The 13,754-nt window shown below is 38.9% G+C and overlaps 1 protein-coding gene across 22 annotated transcripts in view; it reads right to left on the reverse strand.

Moving 5' to 3' along the window:
• The window catches only part of sipa1l1 (signal-induced proliferation-associated 1 like 1), a 392,549-nt gene that overhangs the window by 294,060 nt on the left and 84,735 nt on the right, over nt 1-13,754 (reverse strand). For 2 of the 22 annotated variants that reach the window (XM_059954426.1, XM_059954448.1), the window contains exon 1: nt 10,446-10,463. The exons of 17 other annotated variants lie outside the window; for them this stretch is intronic. The gene's annotated coding sequence lies outside the window, so the exon portion shown is untranslated. Of the gene's footprint in view, nt 1-10,445; nt 10,466-10,558; nt 10,616-13,754 lie in introns of those variants that run through there. 3 more of the 22 variants (XM_059954416.1, XM_059954395.1, XM_059954386.1) reach the window with 3 other exon arrangements.

Below are 13,754 nucleotides of genomic sequence, written 5' to 3' on the forward strand. Positions count from 1 at the left end.
TACCAATGGTGGATAATAGTTGCTTCTCCCCCTTCTGCTCGACGGATGATTGCATTTGTTACATTAATGGCTAGAAGATCTATCCTATTGAACTGGAAAGAAATTAATCCTCCAACTATATTTCACTGGTTTACTCAAACTATCTCTTGTTTGAGCTTAGAAAAAATTATAAGTGTTGTCTTTGATTCTTCAGTTAGATTTGAAGAAATTTGGAGACCATTTATCCAACATTTTCGTATTAGTTAAACTGACTTTTCCTAAACCCTGCTTCTATTATCCTTAATTATTTGGATGGAAGTGCGGAGTTTTTGACGCTACTGTGTATATTTGACATAATGCAATGGCCCATGTTGGTTAGGTTTCTTTTTTCCCTTTTCTTCTTTTTTGGGGATTTTTTTTCTAATCTTTTTTACTCCCTTTTTTCGTAATTACTATGAGTTTGGGAGGTTATTATATATGGATTATCATCTATATGAATGTATACTTAACCTATTAATTATGTACTTTCAAACTCTCTGTATTCATGTTTCATTTATGTTTGTTTAAAATTAATAAAGAGATTTTTTAAAAAAGAGCACAAAATTTCTTGGTGTTCACCTGGCGGAGAATCTCACCTGGTCCCTCAACAGCAGCTCCATAGCAAAGAAAGCCCAGCAGCGTCTCTACTTTCTGCGAAGGCTGAGAAAAGTCCATCTCCCACACCCCCTCTCCTCATCACATTCTACAGGGGGGGTTGTATTGAGAGCATCCTGAGCAGCTGCATCACTGACTGGTTCGGAAATTGCACCATCTCAGATCGCAAGACCCTGCAGTGGATAGTGAGGTCAGCTGAGAAGATCATCAGGGTGTCTCTTCTGGCTTTCACGGACATTTACACTACACGCTGCATCTGCAAAGCAAACAGTATTACAAAGGACCCCATGCCTCATACAAACTCTTCTCCCTCCTGACATCTGGGAAAAGGCACCAAAGCATTCAGGCTCTCGCAGCCAGACTATGTAACAGTTTCTTCCCCCAGGCTATCAAACTCCTCAATACCCTGAGCCTGGACTGACACCTTACTGCCCTATTGTCCTGTTTATTATTTATTGTAATGCCTGCACTGTTTTGTGCACTTTATGCAGTCCTGGGCAGGTCTGGAGTTGAATGTAGTCTTCCCCCCCCCCCCCTGTTGTTTGTTACGTAGTTCAGTCTAGTTTTTATACTGTCATGTAACACCATGGCCCTGAAAAACTTTGTCTCATTTTTACTATGTACTGTACATAGCAGTCATGGTCGAAATGACAATAAAAGTGACTTGACTTGACTTGACTTTAAAGTCAACAAACTTAAAGTTGTACCCAGGTCATTTGCAAGATTTCAGTAGGCCACAGTCAGATACATCTTCCTGTTGTAATTACTGCCACAGAAGAATGGTTCCAATGGCAATACAGAAAAGAACCAAAGGGCCTATCCTGCAACCTTAAGTAAGAACTCTTGAGAAAAACTATGCAGTCTCCAATACTAATAGAATATGCAGCCCTTTGCCCCACCAAGTCCATACTGGCAATTCAGCACTCAATTTACCTTAAACCACTTTCATTCTCCCTACATTCCCTTCGACAAGATAATATCACTTACCTACATTCTAGGAGCAATTTACCAAGGCTAATTAATTGACAAATCTTTGGGATGTATGATGAAACCAAAGCACATGGAGGTAACCTGTGTGCTTACTGATCAACTCCATACAGATCGCACCAGAATTAAGGATTGAAAATGAGTTGTTCGAGCAGTGAGAATGCTGCCCAGTTGCATGCTATTCCTTATGTTCTGGTGGAAACATTTTTAATTATGCAGAACTGGTACAATTAATAAAATTACTCTGAAATCAAATCTGTGGGACTAAATAGACAAACACTAACTAGAGTCCTGTGACTTTCACAAAGTCAGTCAATTCATTTTCAATCCTCTATTCAAAATACCTGTCATACAGAAGGCCGACTAAGCCAATAATCTCTTGGAATTCTTTCCAAATTTCATGCTGGCAACCAATATTCTGCAATGCTCCCCTCAATAAAACGATCTTTTTCCAAAAGTAGGAATGGGAGAAAGAAAACAACAGAAAGTGCAGTCATTTAAACATTCATGCTGAACTTCACTTCAAAAGCAGTCTTCAGGCACAATGTTAATTTTCATTCTGTTGCAGATTTCCAAACAAGACAGCATTCATTTTTGTGAAGAGTGGGAAGATTCAGGAGCAGTTAATGAATTGTTGAATTGCAAGATTTAAATTAGGATTTAGCCACTCTTCACCATCTTCCTTCAGAAGACGAGTGTGTGGCTGCCTCAAGTTCGCCATTCTAATTTTCAATCACACTAAACAAAGGTTGCCTTTTTCCCTATGGTTCTAGCTCAAACAAACTCAACCTGGTTGTTTTAGATCAATAAAAGGATTTTCCTCAATAGATGTTTGGATGTTCCTGTCAGCAGATTATTCAGAAAATAGTGTTTTCCAATTATTTCCAAATGCCTTTCCCTGCCCTATAACACATAATTATCATTACAAAGAGCTGAAGAAATACAGCAAACCATCAAACTTCATTATTGGAATTGCATTGAACTAATATCACTATTGCCAACAACACAAACTAGGAAAAATTAGATTGGAGTGTAGTGCTACTCTAAAGCACAGCCAGGTAATGTTGACTTAAAGGCAAAACTCATCTGCAAGGAGTCCTTCTTTGCTCGTGTTTCTGCAACAAGAACAATGAAAACCTGCACTACAAGCTTACTGGACTGAGAAAGGGTCCTGCAGATGTTCTTGGAAGTTCACTTATTACATCCTGACCACATGATATTGACAGTATGCTTGATCACATTATAAAGTAAATATAAAAACCATTGTAAATATAAAGTCTTTGTCTGCAAGGAATTAGGCCAAGCCTCAACTCCCACACAAACACAGCCCACCAAAACTAGCAGCCAGGATTCCTGATCTCCAACCTTTCACTATTATGATGATGCAAAAAAAATCTAATTCCAAAACCCTTTTTATTATACCCTTCAGATGACAGACTGATTGGAACTGCAAAGCAATATAATCCCATCCCATAGGATATTTTAGAACACTTGATTCCAGTAAATTTCCATTTGTTCCCTCATGAGTTCTCAGCTATTGAACTGCCAATCATTCACTGAACTACAGAAACAAGGTGGTCTTGCGCGTTACTGGGAAACACCAGAGGACTTCTGGTGATCAACTGTTTCACCACAAAGACTTAAGCCTTCATCTGCCGGGTTAAATGGAACTGTGGAAAGAAAATATATTTTTAACACAAATTCACTGACTTAATTCTAGTTCAGCAGTCAGTAATGTCTCAAAATGTCAAAGGCTCTGCAACTATTATTTCAGAGTATAAACAAATTCAACATAAAAGAAAATTAGGTTAGTAGAAAATTTGGCTACAGGATTATTGTTATTGTAGGTCAAACTAAAATCAAACGGCTTTTGTAGCAGTTATGTAAAAAAAGTTGCTAATGAATAGGCTGGGGGATGGGGGGGGGGGGGGGGGAGTGGGATGTCTGTAGACTGCCCAAGGACAATGATTAAATGAATTGAATAATGTAAACAGAACTACCTGGTCTATCCTATTCAGTGGTACATTTGGACCATAAACAGTGTATAGTAAACAGTAATTGTGTATTCTTTGGAAATTATGAATTCTTGGTTAATTACCAGAATGGCTAAAAAAAATTTACCACCAACTAAAACACACAAAATGCTGGAGGAACTCAGCAGGTCATACAGCATCCATGGAAATGAACAGACAACCTTTCAGGACAAGGCCCTTCTTCAGGACTGGAAAGAAAAGAGAAAGATTCTAGAAAAAAAAGGTGGTGGGGTGGGGGGGTGGGGAGGAGAATGGTAGGAGAGGTAAAGAGCTGGAGAGGAAGGAATCTGATAGAGAACCATAGGAGAAAGGGAAGGAGGAGGGGGAGACTCAGGGGAAAGGCAGGTGAAAAGAAAGGCCAGAGTGTGGAATAGAAAAGGGGACTTGGAGGGAAAATATTTTTACCAAAAGGAGAAATCAATACTAATGCTATCTGGTTGGAGGCTACCAAGATCGAACACAGGGTGTTGCTCCTCCTGATGGTGGCTTCATCATTACACAAGAAGAGGCCATGGACTGACATGTCAGAACGAAATGGGAATCGGTATAAAATGATTCGCCACCAGGAAATGTTGCGTTTGACAGATGGAGTGGAGATTATTGGTTGGCGGGCAGCAGAGATCACAGAGGGGGAGCCATGCGAGAGGGTCTCATCGAAGTTCTGTCCAAGAGAACACATAGTTTGTAACTCCAAAACATAACAACTAATTGAAAGGAAAACAAGGGAGCCAGGAGATAAACATGCATACCTAACTGTTGTGCATGAAAAATCACAGGAGATCAGTATTTTGAGATACTGAAACCACCCTGTTTGGCACCAACAATCATTCCACAATCAGTCACTTAGATCACATTTCATTCTGATATTTGGTCAGAACAACACTGAACCTCTTGACAATAAATGTCTGCATGCTTTTACGCACTGGATTGCTGCCACATGATGGGCTGATTAGATATTTGCATTAACAGGTATCCCTAATAAAGTGGACACTGCAGGTACGTTCCATTCCCATTCTGATATGTCTTTCCATGGCCTCCTCTACTGTCAAGATGAAGCCACACTCAGGTTGGAGGAACGACACCCTATATTCCACCTGGGTAGCCTCCAACCAGATGGCATGAACATTGATTTCTCTAACTTCCATTAATGCCCCTCCTCCCCTTCTGACCCCATCCCTTATTTATTTATTTCTCCCTATTTCCTGCCAATCACCTTTCCAGCTCTTAGCTTCACCCCTCCCCCCCGTCTTCTCCAATCATTTCAGATTTCCCCCTCCCCCTCCCACTTTCATACCTCTTACTATCTTTTCTTTCAGTTAGTCCTGACGAAGAGCCTCGGCCCGCAATGTCGATTGTACTTCTTCCTATAGATGCTGCCTGGCCTGCTGCGTTCCACCAGCATGTTGTGTGTGTTGACTGCATGTATATTCACGTTATGTTTCCTACAACTAACCAAGTCATTAAAAAGCCAACACATTATTCCCTTATTATCTTTGGTGGACCATGTTCTCCACTTCTTAATATTAATTATTTTAATCAGAAAGGACAGAATGGACAAAACATTCACAAAGCAAAATGATGCATAGCAATACACAGCACGTTTAAGTGATCAGTCAACAAGAATGAACAACATTAACATTCCCAGCTCAAAGCCATAGCATATGATATTTCTGGAAACCAGCCACAACCAAACAGGCAGAAGCACTCGCTTCAGTTGATTAAATACAGGTCTTGATTAAAGAGAGGCTCTAGGTCCAAACAAGGAACCTTGATGTTTATATTCAGTTTCAATCTCCTTTCATAAAATTAACTTAAACAGCTTCGATGCAGTTTCTACAGAACAAACCATAATGACTTGTTAAATTTGATGGCTGACTGAAATTATGAAGGGTCATAGCAGTGTTCCCCACCGAGGATGCCAAAGTTCACTGCTTGATAGGAAGCAGGGAAAAACACTATTTTTAAACTTCACTACATATTAGGGAGTGGCCTTTAGTAACACAGGAAGAATTCCAAAGACTGAGCAATAACATCCCTCAATTCAAGTACATAAGCACTAATTTGTTACATTGCTCTTGATTCAACATACTCACTGAACATTACAAACGACATCCATTTAGGCTGCATGCTGCATTCTGTGTAAACGGCTCCTTGCCCTGCACCAGAGCCCACAGTTTGGAGTGACAAAGCTGCACGTGAATACTGGCATGAGCAGTGTATCCATTCATCACTCAGATGCAGAGCACAGGGCTGCATCAGGATCAGCACCCACAAAGGACTGAGGTAAGCATCAGGTTCCAGGCACACTTTAACTAACAACACAATACTGCCTCCTTTTTAGCACTGATTTCAGGAACGATATCATTTCTGGGAATGCATCCAAAGTACTAAACTTACACAGAAAACAAAATGTTTCAAATCTCCAAAAAGTGTTGGAAATTAATTGAACCTAAAGTACCCATCAACAATGAGCATTAGAATTTTATTTATAAAGGAGAATTGGTGCCAAGGATTTGTTCAGAAGCCCCACTAGCATTGTGAAAATCAGGCACAGAATTTTTGAAGTCTAAAACTGCAGCCTGTAGTAAAAACCTTTTCCATATTCAGTCGACCTAAAGCCTGTAACAGTAATCACAGAAAGGATTTGTGCAGTCAAAATACAGCTACTAACCAATTATATTGACTGTGATGAAGAGCTTTGATTGATGAGAGGTTGTTATGGCAAGACTCCAGCCTCAGAAATGACTGAATCCCCTTTTGTTTAGCTGCTGTCACAACAGGTCAACAGTTGATACTATCGCAGTGGCTCTAAACTGTTCTGGACCACCTGGCCAACATCAGGCTGCTCTTCAATGACTACAGCTCGTCATTCAAACCAATCTCCCTTTCCAAACTAATCAAATTTCCAGGTAAAGTTATTATCAAAGTACATACATGTCACATATACAGTCCTGAGATTCATTTTCTTGCAGGCATATTCAATAAGTTCATAATAGAGTACTAACCATAATAGAATCAATGAAAGACCACACCAACCAGTACACAAAAGACAACAAACTGTGCAAATACAAAAAGAAAGAAATAATAATTTATAAATAAGCAATAAGCAATATGCGTCAAGAACACGAAATGAAGAGTCCTTGAAAGTGAGTCCAAGGGTTGTGGAAGCATTTCAATGATGCAGCAAATGAAGTTGAGTGACAATATCCCCTTTGGTTCAAGAGCCTGATGGCTGAGGGGTAATAACAGGTTCTGAAACTGGGGGTGTGAGGTCTGAGGCTCCGGCACTGTCTTCCTGATGGCAGAAGTGTGAAGACAGCATACCTTGCTTGAGGAGGGTCTCTGGTGATGGATGCCGATTTCCTGCAACAATGCTCATTGTAGATGTGCTCAATTGTGGGGAGGGCTTTACCCATGAATGCCTGTGCAGTATCCACTACTTTTTGTAGAATATTCCATTTAAGAGCTTTGGTGTCTCCATATCAGGCTGTGATGCAGTCAGCTACTCTCTACTGCACATCTATACAAGTTTGTCCAAGTTTTAAATGTCACACTGAATCTTCGTATACTCCTAAGGAAGTAGAGACACTATGGTGCTATGTAATTGCACTTATTAGGGCCTAGGGCAGGTCCTCTGAAAGGATAACACCAAGGAATTTAAAGTTGCTGACCTCCACCGCAGATTTTCCAATGATGACTTGCTCATGGACCTCAGGTTTCCTCCTCCTGAAATAAAAAAAATCAGCTCCTTGGTTTTGCTGACATTGAGTAAGAGATCGTTTTCGTGGCACCACTCAGCCAGATTTTCAATCTCCCTCATATACGCTGATTTATCACTACCTCTGGTTTAGTCTACAGTGGTGTTGTCAGCAAACTTGAAAATGGCATTGGGAGCTGTGCTTAACTGACCAGTCACAAGTGTAAAGTGAGTAGAGCAAGGGGGGCTAAGCACACAGCCTTCTCATGCACCTGTGCTGATAGTGATCATGGACGAGATATTGTTGCCAATCCAAACTGACTGGGATTTGCAAGTGAGGAGATCGAGGATCCAATTGCACAAGCAGGTCAGCAATCTTTTTACCGAATTACACCAGTTTTACTATAAATCTCAGAATATTAAGTTAATTAAAAACTTCAGCTGAGAAGCATTATGAAAGCTATGCATTAGCATCTTCTTTAGAATCCAGGCAACTATGTCCCTCATGACAAACAACTTGTTTTCTGTTCACATTAGTGTTCCTTCACGTTGAAAGCTGGAGTTGGTAATTCTGCTTTCAGACCAAGTTACAGAGTAATCCCACTTCTCAACTAACTTTCTCTGTAAACCTTTTGCACCATATTCCATCACCTTCCCAGATTTATCTGTACTCTAGGGGAAAATTTACACTAGTCAAATAATCTTTCATCTTTGAGATGTGAGTGGAATCCAGAGCACTTCGGAAATAAAATCAGGGTGATCAACAAGCAGAGTGAGCAAAGTCCACACAGACAGCATCAGTGATTGTTGTGTACTGTGTTCAACTGTCTCACTAATTTAAGCTTGTTTAATTGAACAGTGTGGTGAATTTGAAGACTGCATTCAAATTTAAACTTGGAAAGATCCGGACCCGTCCAAAGAAGGGCCCTAAATTTCATTTCATCTCCGTACCCACATTTCTGACAAAAAACAAAAGACAGAGAGGGGGAGAAAAAGCAGAACTTCACAGAAAAACTTACTCTTAAAAATTTTGAATATGGGAAACTTTACATAACACTTCTTAATACAGATAGCTTATAAAAGCAAGCAGAAATTCTTTACATAGTCAGAAAATGCTGAAACATGATATACTCCTTATCCTATAGCCTTGTTCAACCATCATGCAAACTGAACTCTGTGCTCGATTTCTTTGACATCAATATGCCAAACCTAACATGCCATTTCTGGCTCTTCCAAGTTCAGGATTGGCACTTTACAGTGATGTCAGAAGGACCATCTCCTGCCAAACTCCAGCATCCATATCACATTATAGCCACACTTCATTCCACTTCAAAGCTATTAACTCCAATGAGAGGAAAGCTCAGAATCAAAGCAGATTCTGCTGATTCCCAGGATTAAGCCCTCTTCCGGCAAAGCATAGAATCAATCCTTATGTGCAGCTAATATCCAATTCTTCTTACTCAACATTGTCAAAAGGGGCACCTGGTACATCTTGTACAACTTTACTGTATATTCCCAAGTTTTAAAAGGATAATTGATTGCTAATATAGTGGATTCTAGTTAATTGGACCATGGGTTAATCAGGGCAGTTGCTTATTTGGGACATCTCTTAAAGAATAAAATCTGAGGAAATAACTGTGTTTCCCTTTGTTTATTTGGAGCTACTATGCTGCTTTATTGAGACAGGAGACTATTGCTGAACTAATGTCAGTTGCGTGCATTTGAGGGGCCATTAAAACACTACACTGTTCTTAGAGCAAAGTTTTTAAAATAGCCCCAGTTGCACGTGTTTGCATTCAAAAAGCAGTGACTTTTGTCACTGATAATTGTCAGGAAATAAGCAATAAGACAATTCAGAGCTTTGCTCGCTGCTGTTTCAAGCATTCAGATGAGAAATGGTCAGGAGTGAAAATTAAACAATTTCACTAATTCAAAAAGTTGGGACTTACGAAGAACTTGAAGGTATTGACAATCACCTAGTTAATTACAATGAAAAACAAAGATTTGAAGATTACAATCATCAAAGGCAGTCCATTAACTGCACAAGATGTCTGTACTGATTTTGTTTATTTATAGTCAATCAAAAGAACATGGCAGTGTATACTGGACGAATTTCTCCATCGATAACTGTAAACAACAAATACACAGTTTTATTCTTCTGTAGAGGTATTGGTAGTGTTCTAATTTGTTATGTATTTCACTTAAACATAATTTGTTACTCAGTTAAACAGTAGTTGGATTTCGATATATCTTTTTGACTATTTCCATGAAACTTTGGCTATTTGGAAATTGAGCCAAAACGTATTGATCCTGATGTGCCCCAATTAACCAGAATCCACTGTAGATATAAAATTGATGTTGAGTCAGTTACAGAAATCAATCATCTCACAGGTGCAAAATAATCCTGCATTTTTATACAAGAACAAATAAATTCTGGCTCAATGCAGTGGCAGAAGAGATCCTCTGGTAAAATATGTTGAGTCATACAGCTTTGACTCTGAAAGGTTAATACTTAACCAATCTTACTCTAAACTGATGGATTCCAATTATACACATCCTCCAGCTTGCATTGAACTTGATTTAATATAAATCATAAGATATTAAGCAGGCTAGGGGTATATTCTCAAGTTCAAGTGCATTTGTCATTCAACCATACCCATGAATATAGCTAAATGAAATAATGCAACTCCAAGAACAAGGTGCAAAACATGGTACCAGCAATTACACAGAGCACAAGACACAAGTAAGATATCAGTAAAATACAATCATACATGAAAATACAATCCAAGACCTGGAGCCTATGAATATTGTAGTCAGCAGGTTGTCTTTGGCCGAGCGAACACCGGGGGCAACACAAACTCCAGCTTTGACGCTGTGCCACAGTGCCTCCGGTGAAGCGCACCAGCTCTGATGTCTCTCTGCTGCGCAGCTGTAAACAGGCAACACCATGGCTCAAGGCATAGTCCTTGCTATGACTGAGGCCGTGTAGTTCCCCCATTGTTCGCTGATAAATCAGTGAATTAGACTTGCAGTATTTCACATAAACAATGTCCAACTGGGTCATGCAATCACAAGTGACTAAGGCAATCACTCACCGTTAAACTGCACACCGCCTTTGTACACCAACTCCTCTCTAACACAGATAGCAACATCAAGGTTAGAAGAACAGATTATCTCAATACCACAAAGTTCTTTAAGAGAACGTTACCTGTTCATAATACTTTGAGCACTCTCTACATATTCTGCACATATGTCACCGGATTTAGCAGTACAAAAGGTAGAAGTTTCATGTGACTATTTTTGAGTTCTTATTTTTAATATTAACTAAGGTGAAGATAATCATCAACTTTAGACCTTGGCAGAGCCAAAGCAAAGGATCAAATGGCTGATTCACTATTTTATTTCTCTTCATCGAAACTAGGAAAGAAAGCAAAGTTAGTTTCAAGTTACAAAAGGTGGGGGAGATATTGATAGGATACAGATAATTCTATCTGATGGGGTGAGGCTAGATTTGCTTGGTTTGGAGAACTGCCTGGTGATAAGTAAAAACAAAATAACCAAACAAGGATCTGTATAAAAGCTGTGAAACACAGGCCAGAGCTGTTGTTGAAACTTAAAACAAGAGATGAATTGTTTTCTATCTTTCTCCCATATCCACCCTTCCCCTATTTTCCCGTTCTGGGCTTTGATGAAATTTTCAACCTGAAACATTAACTATTTCTCTCGAATGCTGCCTCACCTACTGAGATTCTCTAATACTTTAACTACTTATTTCAGATTTTCCCTCATGTGTACCTTTTTTTATTGAGAAAAAACTAAAATGTAACCATTCCCCAAATCACATATGTTTATTGATAATGGAAAATGTATTCACAAGATCTCTAATAAAAATACAGATAGCCACTTAAAAAATTTAAATAGCTAACATGAATACAGAAAATGAAATGATATGAACATTATGTAGGGCAGGCAGAAGGGATTAGTTGTGATGGGTATTTGATTAGTAATTTAGTTTGTTTGGCACAGTATTGTGGGGCTATGGGCCTGTTCCTGCGCTGTGATGTTCGATGTCCTTAACAAATACAGAAGGAAAATAAGACAAATTGTTACTTGCCATTCTGTCATATTGCCAATAATTCCAAAAGAATGTCTGGCATTTTTCCTGGCATTTCAAAAATAATAAAAGCTGAAAATTTCATACAAGTCCATTTAATATCAACAAATAATCCATTAAATATTTATAATTCCTATTAATAAAAAGAGTTCTAATGCTCTCTAGAAATTTGGCTGTAGGCTTTATAAGCGGAACCAGCAAGTAAACAAACATCCGTAGATTCAGACATCTGAAAGTGTGAATGCATACTATACTCAAACATGCTGTGGCCTGATCAGCAAAAACTAGAAACCAGAGATGGGGAAGCATGTTGTAAATAAGATTACAATTAATCATATCATCTCAGGCATCAACAAATGGCAGAGTCAATATCGTAAGAATACATGCCATCATTTCATCTTCATTCTTTGGTCAATAGGAGTGCAGGATTCAGAGAAATTGAAATAGGAAAGACAATGAAGTATCTCAAAAAAAAAGTTTTAACACAATCATCACCATAATGAAACAATTAAATCAGATAAATTAGTTTCCAGAAACTAATACAAACTTGACATTCACAAATAATGAATTCACTTGAATTCACATTCAAGTGCTTTACTTAAGGATAGGGCCACTCCCAGTTACTCATTTTAAATGTACTATTGGGAGCTAAAGTAGGAATGAGACTGATGTGTTTCTCCACTGCCAACCACCCACTCCTGAATTCTGCTGTATTTTCAGCCGCAAGCCACAGATCATCACGCAACATTGTTTGCTTATTCCATTTTACACTCATTTTTATGCTGTGCATTTTTTATGGCAAGATAACACTTTAACTTCAAATGAAGTCCAACACAACATGCAGACATGCATTTTTAAGCAGAGATTTTATTTTTATTTTTAACCCTCCTTTTGCTGTTGACATTTAATGTAAAGCTCATCATAGTTCAATTGTTAGAACAATGGAACACTGTACATTGTCTTCCTGCATACTGCTTTGCAGATTTTTTTTCCAAGGAACAAATAAATTTCATTCACTGTGGAGGGTCACTCAGACTAGTTTCATTTTAAATCTACAGATGTAACCAGATACACAAATACAAGAATAACATTCTTAAATTATAAAGCAGCATACCTGAGAAGGATCCTCAGACGAAACCATATGGGTAGAGCTCAGAAACAAAAAAGATGCAATCATATTGCAGGGTCACATTATTGCAAAGATGAGTGTATTTGCTTCAGAGTGCCAGCGAACACAATTTGGGTTTGGTTCCATCATTGTGTGCAAAACAATGTTCTCACCGTGAACGCATGGGCTTCCTCCCACATTCTGAAGATGTACTGTTGAAAGATTGGAGCGACTGGGCTTGTATACACTGGAATTTAGAAGGATGAGACGGGATCTGATTGAAACATATAAGATTATTAAGGGATTGGACACAACAGAGGAAGGAAACATGTTCCCGATGTTGGGGGAGTCCAAAACCAGAGGCCACAGTTTAAGAATAAGGGGAAGGCCATTTAGAATGGAGTTCAGGAAAAATTTTTTCACCCATTGAATTGTGGATCTATGGAATGCTCTGCCTCAGAAGGCAGTGGAGGCCAATTCTCTGGATGCTTTCAAGGAAGAGTTAGATAGAGCTCTTAAAGATAGCAGAGTCAAGGGATATGGGGAGTAGGCAGGAACAGGGTACTGATTGTGATTGATCAGCCATGATCACATTGAATGGTGGTGCTGGCTCGAAGGGCCAATTGGCCTACTCCTGCACCTATTGTCTATTAATGAGTAGGAATGCTATGTTGGTACTAGAAACAAGGCAATAATTGCAGGCTGCCCCCAGCAAAGTCTTCAGATTTCGTTGACACAAAACACATTTCAGCATATTTTTTAATGTTTGATGGACATGGTGACAAATAAAGCTATTTTTAGTATTACCAGAAGATAAAAGAATAGATATAAAAGTATATCACAAAGAATAAACAAAGAATAAACTAGTCATAACAGTAAGGGCATGTCAACTTCCCCAACAATACTGGGATCCCATTGTGAAAAGTTGAAATGAGTGTCCAGGACAGCTTATTGAAACAATAAATAGACAGTTACACTAGAAAAGAGACTAGGGGATGCATCTGAGCCAGAAGCTGGATTGGCAGTGGGAGACCATCCTGGTGATGGTGATACCATTTAAAAGTAGTTACAGAAAGGGATAAGGATGGTGCAGAAATTAAGGTCCTAAATTGGGGGGAAGCTTATTTCAGAATCATAAGACAAGTTTTGGGAAAAGAAAGACTTTCGCCAAAGCAAATCTGG

This window comes from Hypanus sabinus, chromosome 2 (assembly GCF_030144855.1).
Source record: "Hypanus sabinus isolate sHypSab1 chromosome 2, sHypSab1.hap1, whole genome shotgun sequence".
NCBI classification, from domain to species: Eukaryota; Metazoa; Chordata; class Chondrichthyes; order Myliobatiformes; family Dasyatidae; genus Hypanus; species Hypanus sabinus.